General features: G+C 52.4%; 1 long non-coding RNA gene across 1 annotated transcript; it reads right to left on the minus strand.

Moving 5' to 3' along the window:
- Positions 1-1,611: 1,611 nt before the first annotated feature.
- On the minus strand, positions 1,612-5,951 carry LOC106735372 (uncharacterized). Its single transcript, XR_001370715.1, has 2 exons — positions 5,906-5,951; positions 1,612-1,813 (listed from the first exon to the last, which is right to left on the minus strand). It is a non-coding gene; the product is annotated as an uncharacterized LOC106735372 (long non-coding RNA).

Below are 5,951 nucleotides of genomic sequence, written 5' to 3' on the forward strand. Positions count from 1 at the left end.
GAGGGAATGTGAGAAGTCACCCCCCCATGAGGGATGACCACGCCACAATCTCTTGTCTTCCATTCTCCTCTCAAGATTTTGGGCATGCATGCACACGTGCCTACATGTTTTTCAAGCCACCAGGTTTGGGACTTAAACTGTGCCAAACAGTTGGCCACGTGGGGTCCAGCACCTTAACCCCCACGCCCCCAGCTGGCCCTGGTTACACATTCCATAACGTGGGTTACATTCTGAGTGGGCGGAGCCTCTGCGTAGCGAAGAGCGGGAGGCGGAGCCCCTGCAGCCAGGACCCGGGGCACAGCACGGCCACACAGCACAGCCCCGTCTCTGTGGGCCTCGGTGGCACTTTCCCACGTGGCCGTCTCCCTGGGATCTTGGCCGTTCGAGATTCTGATGAGAATTTCTCACGTGCTCAGGAGACCCTCTCCCCATCGGCCCTCCCCTCTGCGTGGCCGACTGTGCCGGCGTGTGCCACTGTTCTCAGGACACGCTAGTACCTGCCCCACGAAGCCCCCAAGCCCCAAAGTTTAATATCCAAGGCCTCTTTTTATGCGAGGAAAATTTTAAATTCTGTGGGTTCAATTTATTCAGAAAGGGATCTCTCTGAGGTTTAAGAAACTGAAACTCAGTTGCATTGTGCTACAGAAATAAGAAACATCAAAGATTTGTCTTTGAAGATTATTAACTTCTAACTGTAGAGTACTGAGGGAAGATAAATATATGTATTTTTTCCTTTCTTTCTTTTTTTTTGCTATAGTGTAGATATGCTGGCTGGAGACAGAAAGAGAAAGAGGAATCAACCCCAGGGGGATTGCCACTCTTCAATCCCTATTCCTCCATTCTCTTAGGATTTGGGGCATGTATGTGCATGTGCCTGGTGTTTTCCGAGCCCCCGGGTCCAGGGCTTGAACTGCAGAGTTGGCCACGTGGGATCTATTAGGTCACTGGGAAAGGGCTTTCTATGCTGAAATGCGTCATACTTTCCCGATGATCTAACAGCTGCCTTACGCACCATGCCGCCCAACCAGCCAGGGTTTATAAGATGTAGCATTCTGTACCTCCAACCGGAGAGTGACAGGTGATACCTGCATGAAATTGGCCACCATCTCCTATGAGGCCCTAGATGAGAAGATGCTCTGAGTGACATTAGTCAGAAAAGGCATCTGTGAGCAGCCACAGCAGGCTGTCACAAACCACACGACGCAGGCTGACAGAGAATGGGTGAGAAAGGACAAAGCCTGGTCAGATGGCACTTCTGACCAGAGGGCCAGCTCCTGGAGGTCAAGTCCTCACGTCGCCACGGAAGAGGAGCAACCACTACTCCTCACCCCACCCCACCACAATACCCACTGCAGTGCCTCGAACCTCGAAGGCAGCGGGGCTAGGTAACCTCGCTGCTAGGCCTTAGAGGACCGCTAGCAGCCTGGGCAGTGCTGAGCTCAGGAAAGCTTCGCAGAATGATGGCAGCAGCAGGGCGGGGAGTGGAGTCCCACGACCTGGTGTGAAGTCACTGGCGGGGGGTTCTAAGACTCCTTTGCCTCCTCAGGAGCTGGGATTTAGCCCAACGCTCTAAGGTGTGTGTAAGCACAATCTAGAAGGTCCTCACTTGGGGGCATTCTTGGAGTCTAGCTGTAACCAGGTTTTATTAATGGTGAGCGGCAAAGACCATCGGGTTTGATCATAGTGCACTGGCATATTCTCTTACTGTTTCTGGCAGGATTTAAAATGTCTTGGTTCATTCACACGTAATAGAGGAGGGATTCAGTAGAGGCAACAGGAGGCTGAACAGGATCATTCTTCAGTAGTAGCCAGCCTGGAGAGAGAAGGGATCCAAGTTACTCTAGTGCTTTACGTGTAGACCCACCCAGGCCAGCCTTCCACAGGAGCTCAGAACCAGGACTTGAACGTCAATGGAGCGCCCCTGACTGCGGTGGGGGAACGTCTGCACGCGTGACGAGCTAGCGGGGACACGCCCCCGAGCCCGAGTACGCAACTCATGTTTCATACCACCCCTTGTACACACAGCCCGAGGGAACTTGATACTCTTACATAATTCTGTGTGCACGGAACCATCCGAACGCAAACGTGGCGCTCGCTCTCGGCCACCCATGTGAACAATCTGTGGGTACCTGGCACTGCCATCGCTCCTGACTGAGCTGGTATGCTGCTAAGCAAGCATCTTCTTACACTTACACATACACAAGGGCTTGAGAGGAAAAATATGATGCTCTATCAACACAACGAACACACAGTGCGCTGAGGGTGAGGCGGCAGCGCCGAATGGCAGGCCTTCGGTCTCTCCCCACGATGCGGGGTCTCGGCTGACAGGTACCTCTACCCCGTATCTTACCTCGGAGGGGAGAAGAAACACCAGAGGGGGCTACTTTTTTTTTTTTTTTTTTTTACTTTGAAGTCCCTGAATGAACTGTGTGCTGCACACCTGTGTTTTGACTGCGAACTGTCACATGAGGTCACGTCTAGAATTTCCCACTTGTGGCATCAGGTTGGTGCTCAGAAAGCTGTGGATTTCGGAGCGTTTCATATTTCAGATTTTCGGATTAAGTATCCTCAGTGGTATCTCCTGTCTTAAACTCTACATGCACTGTATAGCCCTAAGAAGTTGAAGTGGATTTCGAGACAGCGATAAGGAATTCTGCCCCTCTCTAAACGACAGGTGGCGATGGAGGCTGGATTCGGTTCAACAAGATACTACTGGAGTAGAGACGGGTAGAAAATACTCAGTTATTTACCTAGAATTGCAGGTGAGGAGCGGAAGTCTTTACAGGAAATGTGAAAACTGTTAAATAACTTTGTGTCAAAAATTCGGAAGTAGTCATACACTTAATCCACCTTACGGAAGCTGAAGAAGCGCTGCTCCACCTCAAAGTTCTAGCCCAAGGCACAACAGGCCATTCATCAACTTTAATGTTTTATGTGTTCCGAATTAATGTACAGACTTCACAGAAGCATCTTAAACTGGTCAACTCAGTTGAAAGATTTGCAAGACAAGTTGTTGATTGTGGAGGGCTTAGCGGTTTCTCAGAGTTCCTTGGAGTCTTGCTTAATTCTAACTAATTAGGGCAGAAAGGACAGAGATAGCAGTTTATCTTAATGATATAAAATAATTAAATGAGTAAAATGACTTGGAAGAAATGACTGAATGATCAAAGTTTTGAGCAACCTAAAAGTTAAAGGCCAAGGCTGACATTTTAAGACACGAGATAAGATCTTTCACAGTCATATAATTTTTTTTTTTTTTTTTTTTTTTTGGGGGGGGGGAAGGTTTTTGCTATAGGGCGCGTATGCTCACCAGAAAGAGAGACAGAGAGAGAGACAGAAAGCGAGAAATCACACCCGGGGGGATGGCCACACCACAATCCTTTCTCCTCCATTCTCCTCTCGGGATCTTTTTTTTCTTTTTTTTTTTTTTTTAGTGAGGTTTTCGCTCTAGGGCGCGTGTGCTTGCCAGACAGACAGAGAGAGACATAGAGACAGAAAGAGAGAAATCACCCCCCAAGGGGGATGGCCAAGCCGTAATCCCTTCTCCTCTAGGGCATGCACGCACACGCGCCCGGAGCGAGTTCTAAGCCACTGGGTCTGGACGCGAACCGTAGTCGACTACGTGGGAATCCAGCAACATAGCCATTACGCTAACTGCTGGTTCCCTCCTCTCGGGATCTTGGGCACACACGCACATGAACCTGGCGTGAGTTTAACACTGGATCCAGGACTCGAACCACGGTCGACAACATGGGATTCCAGCCACATAGCCATTACGCCAACTGCTGGTCCCCAGACGTATAATGAAATAAGTAAACCATTAAATGCCCCAAGGCCATTTTGGGTAAATGTGTGTACTTACAATAAATCAAGACTCCTCCAGGAAATATGTGACATAGACTCAGTCATCTGTTTAATAAACGGTGCTTTGATTAAAACAAAGAGCAGGATGGGAAGTTCAGCGAGACGAGCAGAGAAGCAGCGAGGGAGGAAGAAATCGCAGCTTCACCTTGTCCCAGACAGTCCAGAACACGGCAATGACAAATGCACCAACCACGGGCGACGGGTCCTGGCAGCCGCGGCCTGCCCCCTCGCTCTGCCCAAGTGAGGCCTCGGCCATGGTCCTGCCTGAAGTCATGTGAAGTCAGCACCAGGGTCAAGAGTCAAAGCCAGGCTTTCTTGTCCCAGCTAGAGGTTTTCATATGTTGCTTTTTCTGGAGCCCCTAAGAAAAAAGCCCCACCTGCCGAACCCTTCAGGCTCTGCCCGGCCTGGCGGAGCAAGCTCCCTGCCTGTGGGGGGAACCCCTGGGGAGCTGACAAGCCAGGGAGCGGGGGCACCGACTCAGCCGGGATCTCTCTGTTTCCATGAGGGCTGAGAAATCCTACCTTACCAAGAAAACGCCTGCTGGGCAGGGGCGCTGACGCCCCAGGAAGGGGAAAGCTCAGGGCGGGCAATGACCAGAGAGCTCAGCGTGGCTCTGGTCTCGTCTCCGGCCTTGGGAGGACGCCGAGTGCGGGGAGGAAGCCCCTCCGCTGCACCGTGCCCTCTGATTCACTACGTCTGCTAGGTGGATTCCAAAGCCAGACTTCTTTTTTCATCAAAATAATAATGATTCAGAGTGGTTTTTCTCCACATGTCTTTGCCAAGGTCCAAAATGGCTAGAGACAAGTCAGCCACTCATTCGTTTTCCAGGAGCCCCTCAGCCTCTGACCACAGGAAAAGAGCTAGGAGGGAAGCCCCTTCCGCGGCCCACCTGACACACAGACAGAAAACGAGGGGTTCCTACCTCGCTCTGAACAGGCAGAGCTGGGCTCTGTGGTCAGCGGTTCGTCACTGCTCACGGGACCGCCGCAGTCTGTGAGCTACCAGAAAAGTCAACAGGGCCTTTCTCCTCAGCACAGCGTGGGATTTCTGAGAAAACCCAAATGATTTCAAATGCAACTGTGTCTCCCATTCCACCCAAGCTGTGAGACTGGACCCCCTTCCGAAGCTTAAATAAAACAGAAACAGCTACTCCACTCAGGTCATGTTTCTTACGGCCAGCAGGTGGCGTAGCGGGGATGGCACTGGGCTGCCACATGGTGACCGTGGTTTAAGTCCGGACCGGGTGGTCAGGAGCTCACACGGAATCCCAGGGTCAGTGTGTTCAGGGCGCCTCCTCGGCTGGCGGGCAGAGGGCTCTGGGACACCACGGCCTTCCCCAGTCCAACCGCACTTTCACTGCTGGCGACTTCCTCCTTCACCCCAGGGACACACAAACTGCCTCAGGAAGGCCGCGGTCACCGAGGCCTCGTGGTAAGCCCCGCTCCACGACTAGCCACCACGAACGTGATTCGGTAGTCCACTCTGGAGAGACCACGCACACGCCACACAAAAGGTCCTTCAGCCAGGCTGCTGCGCCAGCACCACCGTCCACCGCAAAATTTCCTCCTCCCACGCATGGCATGCTGATTTCACGCACATTTAAGGACAAAGCTGGTACTGAAGAGGAAAGGCCCGCAGCAGGTGGATCAGAGGGTTAGACAGCTCAGAGGTCTAGAAGCAAGACCTGCAGTTTCAGATTTTGAGAGCAGAGGCTGGACGCGCTTTTTCTGTAACCGCTCTCTCTGGATCTGGGCGCGGGCAGCCTCTGCTCTAACTGCTCAGCTCTGCATCTGCAGCAGGAACGCGGCTGCCGACAACGGGGGTGCCACAGGTTACAGGCCGAGAACTTTACCACCAGAAACGCGGGGCTGGCCTGCAGTCTGCCAACCACGTCTGAGACACCAAAAGCTAACGCAGAATCTGGGTAAGAGTTAATTTAGAACACCAGGACGGTTCCCGAGACAAGGGCAGGAAATGCCTCTGGCAGCTACTGGGGCAGCACCAGAGGGGCTGGGGAGTCCCTGCACGGCACGGGCTTACCTTGACGAGTACGGCGGCCAGCACGCCCAGGAAAGCGAGCAGCAGG

The sequence above is a fragment of the Tupaia chinensis genome, unplaced genomic scaffold, assembly GCF_000334495.1.
Source record: "Tupaia chinensis unplaced genomic scaffold, TupChi_1.0 Scaffold000365_1, whole genome shotgun sequence".
NCBI classification, from domain to species: domain Eukaryota; kingdom Metazoa; phylum Chordata; class Mammalia; order Scandentia; family Tupaiidae; genus Tupaia; species Tupaia belangeri.